This window comes from Notamacropus eugenii, chromosome 1 (assembly GCF_028372415.1).
Source record: "Notamacropus eugenii isolate mMacEug1 chromosome 1, mMacEug1.pri_v2, whole genome shotgun sequence".
Taxonomy (NCBI): Eukaryota; Metazoa; Chordata; class Mammalia; order Diprotodontia; family Macropodidae; genus Notamacropus; species Notamacropus eugenii.
The window spans coordinates 716,547,098-716,563,429 of record NC_092872.1 but is presented as its reverse complement, the minus strand read 5'-3'; the positions used below and the strand labels follow the sequence as shown (position 1 = coordinate 716,563,429).

Genomic DNA, 16,332 nt, shown 5'->3' with positions numbered 1-16,332 from the left:
TGAGGGAGAAGGAGAAAGGGAGGAGTCAACATTAATACTCGGTATTATAGAACACTGGCTCTAAAGTCAGGAGGACTTGAGTTCAAATCCAGCCTCAGACACAGCTCTGTGACCCTGGGCAAGTCACATAACCCTGATTGCCTCCAAATAAAGATAATAATAATACTTGCTGTTATGGGTTAAATAGATGTGGAATAAAATTTTAAAAGTTAAATGCCAGGAAGACCTGCATGAGTCTAAATCTTACCCCTGACATGTACTGGCTGTGTGACCCTAACCACTTCATATCTCAGTTGTCCTAAACTCTCTAAGTCTCTGAAGTCATAGATTTAGAGCCGGAAGGGACCTCAGAAGCCATCTAGTCTAATGTCCTCATTTAATAGATGAAGGAACTAAGGCTCAGAGAGGTCTGTGTTGGAAGGGTCAGAGGCAAGATATGAACCCATCCTCCTCCATGCTCCAAGTCTAGCACACAATCCACTACACCTAGCATACAGAGAGAAGTGCCCATCAGCATTGGTCAAAGGATTTTCCTCACCCAGAAGGTCGCCCTTCCAGCAGAATCACAGCTCCAATCCCTATTTCTAGCTCATAAAAACTCCCAAACAAGCCTTTGGGAAAGACTTTACATATGTAAAATGTAATGTGCTATATAAAGGCTAGTTATTATAATCATCTGATAGAATTCAAACAGGAATAGTTCTAGGACAATTTATCTTCTTACTATTACTCTTTTATGTTAAATGTATGAAGGACTATTGTGCAGGTAGATAGAATGACTTGTGACTGAGTGGAAAGGTTGGAATGGAAGCTCATCTCCTGTAGGCTCACTGCAAGCATCCTTGGCGCACATAGGATGATGGGGATGATAAAACTAAAGCTTGTCCCTACATGATTTTGATTTCTTCTGCCAGGTCTCCCCATTTTGAAAGCTTTTCACTCGTGTTTATGGGAGTCCTTGGCACAGCAACTCCTTTTCAGAACAATGCTCTCACATTTTTACAGATCAGCGTAACATCAGGACAATTCTGGGTGGTGATTTTGTTGATAATGCTAATCTATTTCCTGAATTCTTGAGGTTATTGTCACAGCATATTTGTTTGTTACATTGTTACGATTATCAGTTACATTTCTGTGAAGCCTCAGTGGGGAACCTGAGTTAATAAGAGAGCAAAATTCCCCACTGCGCATCATCCTGGCTGGCATTCCCTTATTTTCCACTGTGAAAATGTTTCCCTTTCCCCCACCATGAATTTTAAGGTTGTTTTTGTTTTATTATTTTTCCAGGTCCTCTGTTGAGCCGTTAGGGAAACCCATTAATTGCTACTTATACTGATATCATCCAACGGGTGCAGAGACATCAGTCACAGAAGTGTGTTTCTGCCTCCCCTTGGGACCTTGGTTTACCCCTTCATCTTCTCCCTCTATGGCTACGGAAGGGGGATGGGGCCCACGTGAGCATACACAAAGCCAGCTTGGGCAGAGCCTCAGCTGTTGCTAATTGGGCTCCCCTCACTAATGAAGACCCAGGCATCACAGCTGGCAGCCGTAGCCCCTGCAAATAATGGAATCATTAACTGACTGAGCCCCCTGGGCCACTGGGAATGAGAGAATTGGTGGGCACAGATGCTAGTCAGGGCAGGAGGGCACAGAGGTGGGGAGTGGGCTGGTGCCTTCAGTGAAAGCTCATTAGTTTTGACGGAGGGTGGGAGGATGGGGAGGATGGAGAAGAGGAAGGTAGACAGTATTTTGGCTCAAGGTCAAGGGATTTGGGGGAAGGCCATGAAGTGAAGGAGGTGCTATTGAAAGGCATATTGTAGTAGAAAAAGTACTCACATAAATGAAAGGAAAAAGGCCTGGCTGGGTCACTGGCTCCCCATCTGGAACTCAATAGGACTCCTTAAGCCTTGGACCTTCTGGGTCCAGACTATGCTCCTAGACAATCTGGAGCTAAATAGAAGACCTAACTTATTGGGTATTGGAAAGTGCCTGGGCTTTGGGCTTAGGCTATCTGGGTTTAAGTCTTAGCGGATAGGTGGTATGGTGGCAAAAGTACTGGGCTCGAGTCAGGAAGACCTGAGTTCAAATTCTGCCTCCAGACACTTACCAGTTGTATAACCCTGGACAAGGAACTTTACCACTCTCAGCCTCAGTTTCCCCATCTGTTAAATGGATACAAGAATAGCACCCAATGCCCGGTAGTGTAAGGCTCAAATGAGATGACATGTATACAGTGCTTTGTAAACCTTCGAGGGTTATATAGATGCTAGCTGCTATTATCATTCTTGTCTCTACTGCTTTAGAGACAGGAGCACTGTGATTAGGATTATTAATAGCTAAGCGGCTCTGGGTAAGTCTCTGGCCTCAGTTTCTTCATCCGGCTGTTATTTCTCTTTTGGACCATCTCTATGATTTCTTCAGTTTAGGGAACTCCCAGATGGGAAAAATTCTTTGCTGATGCAGATTGACACCAGCTCTGAAACTCAGAGAGAGAGAGCTGCCTGAGAACCAAGGACAAGTAACTTGTGTAGGGTCACATTCGTCAGTACTTAAAAGAGTTGGGGCTTGAGCCCAGCTCTCCCTTTATCAGAGGCTGGCTCTACTGCACTATGTTTCCTCATGTAGAGAATGGTTAAAAATAATACTTGTACTCCCTACCTGAGAGGGTTATGAGCTACGTGTTTTGTAAAGCTTAATGGAAATGTGAGCTGGAATTAAGTAGATTTCATGGAAGCAAAGTCGTAACAGTCCAAGGTGAATGGGACACTGCCCCTGGGCATACTTCCTCATGGAGGTGGGAGAGTACATTCCTTACCCTGAGTCTCACCCTGAAATCATGCCCAAGTTGCCACCCTGGGGGTCCTCCTGCTATGGCATCGCTCTCCCAAGGTTGCCTTCCTCCACTCTCAGGGAAACAATGTTCAGACCACCCTTTCTCCCAATAGGGGTGCACCCATAAATGAATTGCCCTCTTCATAGCCTCCCCTGAAACTCTCCTCCACCCCTACTCCCCACCTCCAGCAATAGCTTTTCAGGGCCAGCTGGTATTTCATCTGGGACACAGAGGGAGGCTTTGAATACCCTCTCTCTGTCTCTGCAAGGAAACAGGAGGACTGGAGTTTGAGTCCAGTTTTTCCTCTATGTAGACCTTGGACCCCTTTGGCAAAATAGAAATGAGCAACCGCTTCCTTGCATGAAGGTAAGAGGCTACATCAGAGTTCTCTCTCAAACCCCCAGCTCTAGAAACCAGGATGTGTCCTTGGAAGTCTCTTGTGTCTCTTCTGGTCCCCCCTGGCATCCTTCATTTTGTATCTGTAGTCTAGAATAAATGTTAATTCACATGCTAATAGAAATTGATTCATGACTTGCAGGTCTAGAGCTGGGAGGGACCTGGGAAGACCACCTAGTTTAGTGTTTTGTTGTTGGATTTTTACTTACAAATGAGGCAAATGAGACCCAGGGACTTCCCCAAGCTCACTCAACAAGCAGGGAATAAAGCTGGGATTTGAACCCAGGCCTTCTGATTCCAATTCTAGAGTCCTTTCTATGGGCAACCTCTCTTAAAAATAGCACTCCCATTCAGGAGAGATCCTTAATATTTACAGGGTCCTCATTCAAGCGGAGTGTTGGGGTTCTAATGTTACTCTCCATAAGGGAATTTCATTTTTAAGGAGGACCAAGGGGAAGCCAGCAGGAGGGCAGGAGACAGAAGTATGGCCCAGATGGCGTCCCATTGTTTCAATCCATAGACTTCACCTTTAGTTGGTAAATGTGATCATGATTCCTGCACCATCTCTGTCTTCTACCAAGGTATTTACAGCACCTGTCTCCCCCATCCTCGGAGGACCAGGTGGTTCATCTGTTGGGTGGCAGTTTCCTCAATGGGAAAGGGGACTCTGGATGAGGTAGGGTAGCACTTGGGAGTTATTCTTCAAAGATAAGTTTCTAGACATTATGTCATGGGCTTGGCCCTGAGGGAGGGAAGAGGGAAGGTAGGAGGCTGGGTGCCATAGAGCTCAGGGAGGGACTGAAGGCCTCTGAACAGACTTTGGCCTTGAGGAGTAGTGTGGGAGACAAAAGCAAGTAGTGGGGAGGGCAGCAGCCAGGAAATCACTGTGTTCCTCCTTGCATCACAAATGCCCATGACTTGCCCTTATCAGTAGAGTCTTGACTACAGCAGCCAGAGAGAAGGGGGTCCACTTTCCCAGCAGCCCCTAGCAATAGATGCATATGCAGCAGGTGCCAGTATGGAGCCTCCCTGCCTTGTTAACCTTGAAGAATCTAGGAAAAGAGTGTTGTACCTACAGTCAGGACAACTGACTTGGAATCCTGGCTGTAATGCCAATTGGCTGTGTGACCATGAATAACCTCCTTAACCTCCCTGAGCCTCTGCTTCCTCATCTACAAAATGGGCATCATACCTACTTATGGTACCTACTTCATATGGCTGTTGTGAGATAAGTATTTGTGAACTTTAAAGCATCCTGTAAATATAGCTTTTATTTGGTTAAAGGGAACACTTCTCCCCCTTGTTATCTTAGCTCCATTCTGGGCCCATCTCAAGGGGCAGCTTGTAGTGTAGCTTTTCCTGATCCTCCCCAATTCTTAGCACTCCCTGCTTCGATGGCTCCTTCTTTACTTTTTCTATATTTTGCTATTTCCCATCTATGCACATGTTGTTTCTCCTCAATAAACTGTAAGTTTTTTGAGGGCAGATGCAATTTCCATTTTTCTCTGTCTATGCCCTTAGTAAATGCTCCTGGAGCTGAATTGGCATCATGAGGAAACAGCTAGTTTTGGGTGAGGGTCGTCAGAGAAGAAGAATGGATGCTGGAGCAGGGACCAGTCAGAAAGAGGAGCATGGGAATTCTCAGTGGTGGGAATGGCAAGCTTGTGTGCCCAGAGATAACAGAGTGGTTCAATGGGACACTGGGCCACAAGTCCTGCTTGGCTACAGTCACGGAAGGACAGATGCCAGGGGAAATGGTCTCTCAGAGGGCATCCTCTGTGGGTATGGAAGGGATCAGTTTAAGGCAGGGCACGTGCTATTTACACTCCAGGGAAGAGTTTCCAGTCTTCCCAACTGCAAAGGGAGTCAACTGTATTTTTATAAAAGAATTAATTACTTTTAAAACCAGACTCAGGTAAACCCAGGTGGATGATTAGGGCCAGATCCCAAGCCCCTCCCTTGGAGTGAACCAACCAGAGCTAAGATTTGCTCACAACACCAAATAAGGTCCCTGGCACTTCAAATCTAACACTGTTCTTTCTGCCAACCTTCCTCTGCTTCTTTCTTCACCATTTAAACTGGTTCCAACAAAGCTGATTAAATCTCTCCCTCTCCCATCCCCCAACTCCATTAAAAAAGATGGACTAAGCTTTTGTTTGTGTCTTCCTGATTCTCATCAGTACATCTGCTCTTGCTGACCAGCCTCCTGGAGGGGGTCCCTTTTGCCACATCTGGCTCCCAAGGTCTGTGCTTGTTTGTGGTGCAGGAGGGAAGGAGGCTGGCATCAGGCACACTGTGCCCTTTGTGAGGGTGGCTGAGTCATGAGGGCACAGAAACTGTCAGCTGATCACATCTTGCTGGGCTCTTCAAAGAGTCTAAATCCTAGAGAGAGGATGGGGGAGAGGTAGGGGACTGCGTCATTATCAAGGACCTTGGCACAGACTTCAGGGGTGTTGGCAACTGCTTTTCTTTCAGGAGGGATGTGTTGTCTAAACCAGTGCATTTCCCACGGGAATTAAAAGTCATGATGGAATAAGTGGACGCCTCCATTTAACACATCTAGCAGTTAGGGCTCAGCAGCATCCCAGGACCTCTGCCATCCAGTACAACCTGCAACTGATCTACTCTGACCCAACAAGGGGTCATCCAGAATTTGGCAGAAGACCAAAGTGAAGAGGGAAACCCACTGCTGCCCAAGGCTGCTCCCTCTACTTGCCAACAGATCTCATCGGTACCAAGTTCTTCCTTACTTCAAGCCTCAGTCTGTCTCCTTGCCCCTTCTGCCCCATTGCTCCTAGATCAGGGACTGCACAAAACAAATCTAAGTCTCTTTCACAAGATAGCCCTCCAGATATTTGAAAGGGGCTATGATGTGCACTCCTCTCCTCCTGAGAAGAGAAAAACTAAGGCTTTCAGCTGGAGTAGTGGACAGAGGATCTGGACTTAAAGTCAGAAAAACCTGAGGACAAATCCTACCTCAGACGCACTTGCTTAGCTATATGATCCCGGGCAAGTCATCTAACCTCTCCTGACCTCAGTTTCCTCATCTATAAATTGGGGATAATAATAGCACCTATCTCCCAAGGTTGTGAGGATCAAATGAGATGATATTTGCAAAATGCTTTGTGAAGCTTAGAGGATTATATAAATGTTAACTCTTCTTCTTCTCTAAGATAAATGCTCTGGGTTCCTTCAGTTGACCTTCATATGGGATGATCTCAAGTACCTTCCTCACTCTGGTTCCTCTGAACACTTACCCAGATTGTTAATTTTCTTGCTAAAATGTGACCCAAAGACAAGAACAGAATATTCTGGTATAGTCTTCCTTGAGCAGCATTCAGTGATATGATCACTTTCCTAGTCTTGGATGGATTTCCTCTCAATGCCACCTAAAATTATTAGCTTTTTTTTTGACTATCATATCACATGGCTATCTCATATTAAACTTGTGGTCCCCTAATTCATTGGATTTGTTGTATAACCAAGTTTCCTTCTTCATGAACTTGGGAAACTGAGTTTTTTTTAACACGAGTGTAAAACTTTAGATTTATTACTAGCAGATTTTATCTCATTAGATTTAAACTAATCTTCTAGTCTAGGAGTGGCCAAACTATGACCACTAGGTAAATCTGACTTATTGCCCATTTTCACTAGGGACCTAAGAATGGATTTTACACTTTTTAACACACAATAAAACCTCATGAACCATACAAAAAACAGGCTTTAGGCTGACTATGAAGCCATAGTTAGCCAGCCTCTGTTATAGTCAATTAAGATGGTTTTAGGCACTCTTGTTTTAGCTATATAGCAGCTAGCTTTCTGTCATCTGTAAACTTGATAATTTTGCTGACTATTCCTTTGCTGTTGTCCAGTTGTTTCAGTCATATCTGATTCTTCATGACCACATTTGGGGTATTCTTGGCAAAGATGCTGGAGTGGTTTGCTGTTTCCTTCTCCAGTTAATTGTACAGATGAGGAAACTGAGGCAAACAGGGTGAAGTGACTTTCCCAGGACCACACAGCTAGTAGATATCTGAGGCCAGATTTGAACTTATGAAGATGAGTCTTCCTGACTTCAGTCCTGGCACTCTATACACTATGTTACTTAGCTCCCCAACTATCCCTTTATATAGGCAATTGATAAAAATGTTAAGTAACAGGATCAAACACAGATTCCCTAGGGCCTTCCATCAGAACCTCTTCTTTTAAGTTGACATTCAATCCTTTGTGACTTCTCTTTAGGTCAGGCCACTCAACCAGTTCTGAATTCACCTAATTTTATACTATCAACCAGCCCACATCTCTTCCTCCTTTTCCACAAAAATAGCATGAGAGATGTTATCAGATGCTGTGCTAAACCAGGTGAATTGTACCTATTGCATTTCCATTAACAACCCTCTCAAAGAGGAAAATGGAGTTAATCGGACATAACCTGTTTAATGTTCTACTGATTTTTTCTATTTTTACCTCACATTCTTGTCTCAATACATCTCCATTCTAGCACTGAAAAAAGTGAAACATAACTGTGAAATGTAAGAACTATAACTCATGGCATATGTGGCGTTCTGTACCTGTAGTCCCCCACTTCTGCTCCGTTGAGAAGAGGGAGATACATTTCACCATCTGTTCTCTGGCCATGATTGTCCAAGTTGGGCTGCCCTTCACTATTCTCATTTACATAATTGGAATCATTGAACATATCACTACTCATATTGTTTGTTTACTTCCTACATAAACTCTCATCAATGAAACTATTAATGGAACTAATGAAATTGATTACTGCTTTCTTTTCTAAATGTCCATTAACCTTCCCCTTAATGAAACGTTCTAGAATTTTGTCAAGAATCAAAACCCAGTTTACCGAACTTACTGGAGTCCAATATCTTCCTGTTTTAATTTTTTTTGAAAATAATATTAGCCCTTTTCCAGCTCTGGGCCATGCCTTCTGTTCTCCAGGATCTTTCAAAGATCATTGACAATGGCTCAGCTATTATATACATCCTTTTTTTCCCCATCATCATCAGATGTATGTCATTTGGTCTTACTGCCTTGAACTCTTCAACTCTTTCAGTTAGGAACACCCTTTTGCTTCCCTTCCCAGACTTTTAAGGGAGTAAGAACAAGCCTCCAGGCTGGGATGAAAATGCCATCTGGGAGAAATATGATCTTGTAGGAAGAGGGCAAAGATCAGTCCAGATGGAAGGCCATAAGGTATAATCTAAAGAAGACAATAGCTAGAGTTAGAAGATGTGGATTGGATCCTGGTTTCCACTACTCACTGTTTGTGTAATTTTGGAAAAACCCTTAATCGTGCTCTAAGTATCCTCACCTGTACAATGAGGAAACTGGTCTGGTCCTTTTCAACTCTGAAATCCTGTAGTCCTCCAACAGGGATTCTTGAGTGTTCTTCTCTCATGCTGTGTATTAATATTCAACAGGCATTAAAGGTCTTCCACAATCTAGCCCTCATCTACCTCTCCAGGCTTGCCATCCCAATTTTCCTATGGATTTCAGCCAAACCAGACTGACTCTTGACTATCCCCTGATCACATTTAATTCTCTTCCCTTGCTTCATCTTCGTGCACACTGTTCCTTTTTCCTGAAGTGTCCTTCTCTATATCTTTGTATATTGAAGACTTGCCCATGTTCAAGGAGCTCAAAGTTCACTCATTCCAGAAAGCCATATCTAAACACGCCTCAGATGATCAAAGATTTAGAGCTGTCAGGGAACTAACTCAGAAGCTATCTATCTGGTCTAACCTACTACTGAGGCACAAAGATTAAGCTGCTTGCCCAAGGACACACTAGTAGCAAATGACTGAGCTGGGCTGTGACCCCAGATCCCCTCATCCCACTGTCTCATATTAAAAATTCTGCAAAGCACTTCATACCTCCCCCTCTGCTTCCCCTTGTAGTTTTGCGTGTATATGTTATATTCTCCTAACAAAATGTAAGTTCTCTAAGGGCAGAAGCTAGGCAGCCTCCACAGTACTGAGGAGAAAACTGGGCACAGGAAACTATTTGGAGACATTTGTTGAAGGAATGAATGAATTTCCAGAAGGAGTTATGACTGCCCAAGGGGCTTCATTTTTCTTTCTTTGTGGCATCTTACTGGAGGCTGGCAATAAGAACTGAGATGGCAGGGTAAGAGCTCATGTCCTATTGTTACTCATTTCCAAATCAGCTGATGTGCCACTATCTGCCAGATGGGACTTAATCTCATCACCTCCATCCCTGAGGGATAGGAAGTTATTCTGCATTTGTGAAATTCACAGATATCTGCCAGAAATTGAAATTCTGCCAGACTCCTGGCAGAAAGGGGCAGGATTAAGGGGGAGGGTTTGATTAAATGGAGAAACTCCTTGAAGACCTTCCTTCCTCAGGTCAGGGCCCATCTTGGGTTTGGATGGATGATAGCCAGCACCTATGAGGTTGCCTGAGATCTGGTAGCAACCCTGGGTCATGTAGGACCCCATAGGGTCCTTGATCTTGGGAAACCTGCATTCCGAGCTCCATATGTGAACATGGCATACAGCTTATCTGGATGAATATCCTACATGAAGTATTTGGAGCAGAAGTTAAGTAGTTTCATCAGCCTGAGTGATAAGTGTAGTGGAAAGTTACTTGGAGTCCCAGGATATGAGTTCAAATCTCAGATTTGCCACTTACTACCTGTGTGACCTTGAGAAATCATTCTACCTTTCTGAGTCTCATTTTTCTCATGTGTAAAATGAGGGACTTGGACAGACTGACCACTGAATCCCTTCAAGTTCTCAATGTTATGATCTGTTAAGATGGGCCAGCCCTTGGACATGATTGTTCAGTGGCTGAAGCCAGCACACTCCTTCTGTATTCCCTAAAGGGCCAACATGGTATATCTCAGAGAGATGACTCACAGGAAGAGCCTTACTGGATATAACGAGGAAAGAGCCTGTTCTGGCTGAGAATCATATGTATTCATCTTAGAACCAAAGGAAGAGATTGCATGTGGGTCAAGGACAGGGGGCAGAGTAGGGATTCCCACCTTGACTATATCCTCTTGGAATTTAATCTTCCCTTGGGCATTGTGGACTAAGAGGTCAACACATCCATCTGGGCTTCTCTGAGTTCCTAAGAAAGGCAGGGTTTGACCATCAAGGCAAAGAAAGTAAAACTATGGGATATGGTAAAAAGAGCAGAGTTGGAGTCAGAAGAGCCTTGGGGCTCGCTCAAGCTGCTTAAATTTTTTCAATCTGACTTTCCTCGCCTGTCAAATGAGGGGCTTGGACTAGCTTCCCTCTGAGGATCCCTTTGGCCTTACATTCAGTGACTTAGCAGCCTCTGCTTTTTCCTTTTCTTTATCCATTCCAGTCCCCACTCTCCTCATGTTCCCTCAAGACACCTGCTCCCTTATGCCTGAGCCTGGGCACTAGCCAGCAATGACGATAGAACCTCAGCTTCTCGTGAGATACTGTTTCTCTCCCAAGCATCCATCCTAAGCATCTGATTTGTTTGAGGTTTTGAGGAAGGCAGGGTGGGATTAGAAAGGCTCTAAGCCTTTCAGACTGTGCCCCAGGCATCCTTAGTTTAGTTCCCTCCTGCTCTCTCCATCCCTGATGAGGCACCAGGCTTTCCTACTCCAATCTCTCCACCCCGCCCCTTCCTCATTTGCATTAGCCAAGATAAAATCCTTCTGGCTGACTCACTTCTCTTCATTCATTGGAGAACAAATGAGATCCAAGAAAAAGGACCTACCCGCCTCTCCCCCACCCCTCCACCCCGCCATCACCACACACTCACACATACTCACATACCCCACCCTCCCCTTCTCACTGGCTGCCTGCCCTCCACTGCAGGGGAAGAGGGTGACTTACAGTGCCCGCTCACTCAACCATTCACCCACACACGGTGACTCAAATCAGTCCACGGCTCCCTCTCCGAAGTCGTACTCTGTTCGTGCCTCAGCTGAGGTGTCTTCAGCTTACCACCAGGTACTGATTCGGGGCTCTTCAATTCCATCCATCACTTCTATTTACTCTCGTAGACCTAGGAGCCTAGGAGGGGGGTGCCTCCCAGCCTTGGAGAGTCATAGGACTGAAAGGTCCCTATACAGCAGTTGGGGGGTTAAGGGTCACCTGGGAACAACCAAAGCTTGCCAGCCTTGACATTGGGGCTACTCAGAGTTCTGGCATTCCAGAGTAAGGTGTGGTATTTCTTACTTGTTAGAAGTTAAGTTTTTCCTCAGTTTTATTTCAGAGAACTCTGGAATGGAGGTTGGGGTGGGGAGGGATGGAGGGATACAGGATTGCTCTACTTGGTGGTTTGGGGCACCCTCTTCCTAAATGACCAGCTCTTGGAATGGAGTGGGGTAGAATGGAAGGGTGAAGGGAGGACCCATCATGGGGAGGCTGATCCTACTCCTGTGTAGGTTCTGAACTTCCTTGAAATCTAGCCAGAATCCAGGATAGAGGGGAGCACTATGGAAAATTCTCAGAGCCCGAGAGATGCTCTGGATTTGTTGATGCCAGGCTGGCTAAGAGGAGGGAGCAGAAGGGCAGGTGAAATACTGTTCAAGGCAGTAGTTTCTAAATTGGAAGATCTGGGTGAATCAGGGGAAAGGAGCCCCTGGGTCCCCCTGACTGGGGACTGGCCACATTGAGTGGGGAGAGGTGAAGAGGTAGAATTATATATTTGCAGAGATGTTCACACAGTCACAGAGTGAAAACCATATAAGGTTTTAGGTTAGACATCATTAACTCAGACCTCCTCCCCTCCCCTTTCCCCCTTTTGTGACCCATAATTGTGGTTGTTACACAGTTCAGTGGTGTCCTATGCCACTTTGTTTTCTTGACAAAGATACTGGAGTAGTTTGCTATTTCCTTCTGTAGTGTGTCCTCATTTTACAGATAAGGAACTAAGGCAGATGGGGTAAAGAGACTTTCCTAGGGTCACATAGCTAGTAAGTATCTGAAGTGAGATTTAAATCTTCCTGATTCAAAACCAGTGCTCTGTCTGCTGTGCCACTTAGCTGCCCATGGAAGCTCAGAGAGGTCAGGTTAATATGATTCTCCCAAAGTCACAGAACATCATTATTTTATAATAATTTTTATATATTTTAAAATATTTTATATATTTTTATAATATATATAATACTATATGTATATTATATATATTTCAATTCAAAGAGAGTATTATCATTACACTATGCGTGGGGAAACTGAGAAGAGGTACCTAAACGTGTCTAAACAAGGATCACTGTCCACTCCTGGGTCCTCCTCTGTTCTACCAAGCTTAGCCTTCCTATATTTCAACAGAAAGAGGTGGCAGGAGATGTGGGGGGAGGAGGATCCTCTATGCCAGCCAAACAGTGGTACCCAGCTGCGTGGGCACTGCTGAAGGAAGTCACCCATGTGTCTGAGAGTAAGCACCATATCATGGCCTGTGATAACAAGACAGGGTAAATAGTGATAGTCATGGTTTCCCCAAAATGTCCCAGAAAGGCCTGGGGGGCGGGCCTCCCAGCAACAATAAAAAACAAAAAAGCCCCTACAAGGACTTAGGATGAGGGAAATAAAGCTTCTATTCTGGGGAAGCAAAGTTCTCGCCATGGTAAGGGAAATCAGCAGAAAGAAATCCTCTCCAACCTCCCTTCTTCCTTTTCTCTGTTGTAATTGTAAAATATCTTGCTGCCAAAGTTCAAGGATTTCCTCCCTCCCCTCCTCTACCTAACCTCCCCACCTCAGCTGCCTGAGAGAAAGGCAAGTGGGGTACCGCAGGCTGGGAGGAGGGTTAATTCCCATAAACCGTCAACAGCCAAACCTCAGACTAGCCCAGGTCCTCTCCGGCTGCTTCCAGCTGATAAGTTGGCCAGGGCTTGTCACAGCTGATCCTTTACCCCAGCAGTGCCAGCAGGTCGGGGTTAGAACAGGAAGAAGCAAAGGTCCCCTTGCCCCCACAGATGCAGTGTTAGGGGAAACTTCATTCTTGAGACTTCCTTGAGTTATATAATATGACAGCACCTCCTGATCCTTAAGGGTCACCATTAATACCAGGCAACCTTGTCATGACTCAAGTGGTCACTCCATTAACTTCAGGTAACCCTGTAGGCTAATCCAAAGTCCACCATCCCTGATCCCCTTTTTCAAAATGAAGTTCCCCTGTGTCATTTCCCCAAAGAATTGGGAGATGGGGGGGGGGGGAGAGGGGAGGTCCCTTGATCCTTCTATCCCAGGGGAAAGGGCTTTACCTCAGGGGAGGGTCCTGTCTCTTTCTCTGAGACCATCATAGAATTCTGGTCATGGTTAAGGTTTCAAGATTCAGACCCTCTCCTTATTATGTCCAGGGATGTTGAGGTTTAAAAAAAAACCATTCCTTTAAAGCAATAGGTTTATAATTCCTGAGAGTAAAGTTAAATTCTTAAGTTAGCTACTCACAGGACCAAGGAAACTTAAGTCCTCCAGCCTTGATTTAGCTGTATGATCTTAAGCAAATAATTTCCCCTTCTTTGGACTTCCACATCCCCACCCATCAGTAATGCCTCTCTCCCTACCCTCTTCCTCACAAGGGATTCAAAAAAATCAAATGTGCTGGGAAGAAAGCACTGGACTTGGACTTAGGAAGATCTGAGATCACATCTTGCCTAGACACTCACTAACTGGGTGGTCCCTTGAGGAAGTCACTTAACCTCTTTGCCTCAGTTTCTTCATCCGTGGAGAGCATATTTTTATTATTATATCACATATGCACCTGTCTCAAAGGGCTGTTGCAAGGATCAGCTGAAAGAAATAATGTCAAGTGCTTTAAAATTTTTGAAAGGGAGCGGAGAACAAACCTTTATTCAGCACCTACTATGTGCAAGGTACTATGACAAATAGCATCTCATTTGATCCTCACAACACCCCTGTAAAGTAGGTACTATTATTATGGGTCTAAGTAAATGGTAGTATCAACCTCTAGAGTGCTAAGTATAGTGCCTAGCACATAGTAGGTCCTTAATAAATGTTCATTGAATTGAATAGAGCCAAGCAACGTTGTACTCTCCATCTAGTCTTCTTGGGGCTAACACTAAGTACTTAAGTATGCGTGGCCTCTCTAGATCCGAAGTAAACCAAATCCCATCTCTGTGACTTATTTTCCTGCATAAAAGGGTGGGGTTTGAGCAAATAATTTCAAAGAACCCCTTCCAGCTCCCAATCTTGCCATCTCATCCCATACACAAGGCAGTTGTACAAGCCTGGGTATGTATGCCATGTAAGGCATTGCCAAGACGCCCATGTTGGTGAGGTAGACTCCACCCTGCCTGGGCACTTGAGTCCCAGCTGACCAGACCATGCTCACAAATGTCACAGACCCCCACCCTCCAAACTTCATCAGCATAGAAGATTGGCAATCCTTTAGGGTTTGCTCAGCAGCAGCTTGGCAAGCACCTGTGCCCTGGGCTGAGTTCCAGCTGCCAGTGGGCAATGTCTGTGCCCAGACCAGGCTGCTAGAGGAGCCTCCTGCCTCTTCTGCCTTTGCCCAGTGCCATCCATGCTTCTTAGCACCCTGAGCCCTGCCTCAGGGCCATAACTGAGAAGCTTCAAAATCCATCAGGTACTCCTTAGTAGGATTTACTAAGCACCCTGATGGGACTGACTTTTTCTGTAAGAAAAAATTTTTTCTTCAAATTCTCTTTTCCATGGCTGGGTGATAGCCAGGTGGATGTTTGCTCTGTAAATTATTTATCAGCCCCAAGATCTTAGGAAGGTCTTGGGAGCTTGGAAACATAAGGAAAGTGTGGCAGTATCATAGTGAGCAAAGCATAATGACACACTACCAGTGGGGATATTCAGCACCCACTTGATCACCCTGAGGCCTATATTTCTGCAGTGATGGGGTGGGATGGGGTGGCCTCTGAGGCATCTTCTACCTTTAGGTCAATCATCCCAGAACATGGATTGAGAAACCAACCCCGTTGCTAACTACCTTGAATATACCCTTTTCCCTTCTCTTGGCCCCAGTTTCTTCCTTTCATAAAATTAGGGGCTTTGGTAGCTCTCAGTCTTATAATAATAACTTTCTTTTCTGTAGTGAATTAAAGTTGACAAGCAGCTCTCCTCACAAGCAGATTGTGAAGTAGGCTCCCATTTTACAGATGAGGAAACCAAGGCACAGGTCACTGATGGGATTTGTCTAGCATCACAATGTCAGAGCCAGGATTCAGACTCGGGACTTTGGACCCCCAAACCTGCCTTTTTTTTCACTAGACCACAGTTATCTGTCTCCAGAACAACCCCCCACTCTCTGTTCAACCTTCTTAGGGCTGATACTAAGTACTAAATTGCTTTGTGACCTTGGGGAAGTCACTTTCTAGGCAAGTTTTTCCTTTTGTATAAAAGGCAGATGCTATATTACATCATCTCTAAGGTCTCTTACTTAAACAAGACAAATGTTTACTGAGTCCTACTGTGTCCAGAGCTCTGTACTAGGCACGGAGTTGGGGCAAGACAGTTTGGGCCACTAGTGAGGCGAACAGTCTCCTGATCCAAACCCTTTCCTTCCCAGGGCCTTGGACTGAATTTTCTCTTGTCCCTAATCGGTCTCCTTGTCACTCAGCCAGACACCTGGATCTCCTTGGTACTTTTTACCAAGAGAACCATCGGCGTTAAGCATCACTTGTGGGAGGGCCAGGAGACATCTTTGTTTTTCCAAGTCATTATCAGTACATTTGCAAAGCACTCTGTGTTTTATGCCTTCATACCAATTATTGCTTCCCAGCTTTAAATTCTGTGAGGCTGATGAGGAAGCAATCATTACCCTATCCCTTTGTGAGCAAACAAGGAACCGTAAGCTTTCAGAAAGGCTGGTAATATAGCTGGACAGGCCCAGGAGGATGCTGACATCTAGTTCTGACTTCACTCGATAACTGGTGACCTTGACTGAGTACCTTCCCTTCTCCCAGACTCAGCTGCCTCATCTAAAAATCCTAATACTTTAATTACCCATAGCTCCTAAAAGCCAGTGTGAGGTAAGTACTTTGCAAATTGTGTAGTGCTATGGAAACAGGAGTTTTCATTATTGTTATCCATGGGTGATGAGAACTGGGATGAGATCAGAGTTCCCTGGGATCTCACCAAATCACATGA

The 16,332-nt window shown here is 44.9% G+C and overlaps 1 protein-coding gene across 2 annotated transcripts in view; it reads left to right on the top strand.

Moving 5' to 3' along the window:
• Nucleotides 1-16,332, top strand: part of ADGRG1 (adhesion G protein-coupled receptor G1) — a 76,712-nt gene that overhangs the window by 3,650 nt on the left and 56,730 nt on the right. Inside the window, exon 1 of one of the 2 annotated variants that reach the window (XM_072636716.1) lies at nt 11,033-11,199. The exons of the other annotated variant lie outside the window; for it this stretch is intronic. The gene's annotated coding sequence lies outside the window, so the exon portion shown is untranslated. Of the gene's footprint in view, nt 1-11,032; nt 11,200-16,332 lie in introns of those variants that run through there. 2 annotated transcript variants of the gene reach the window in all.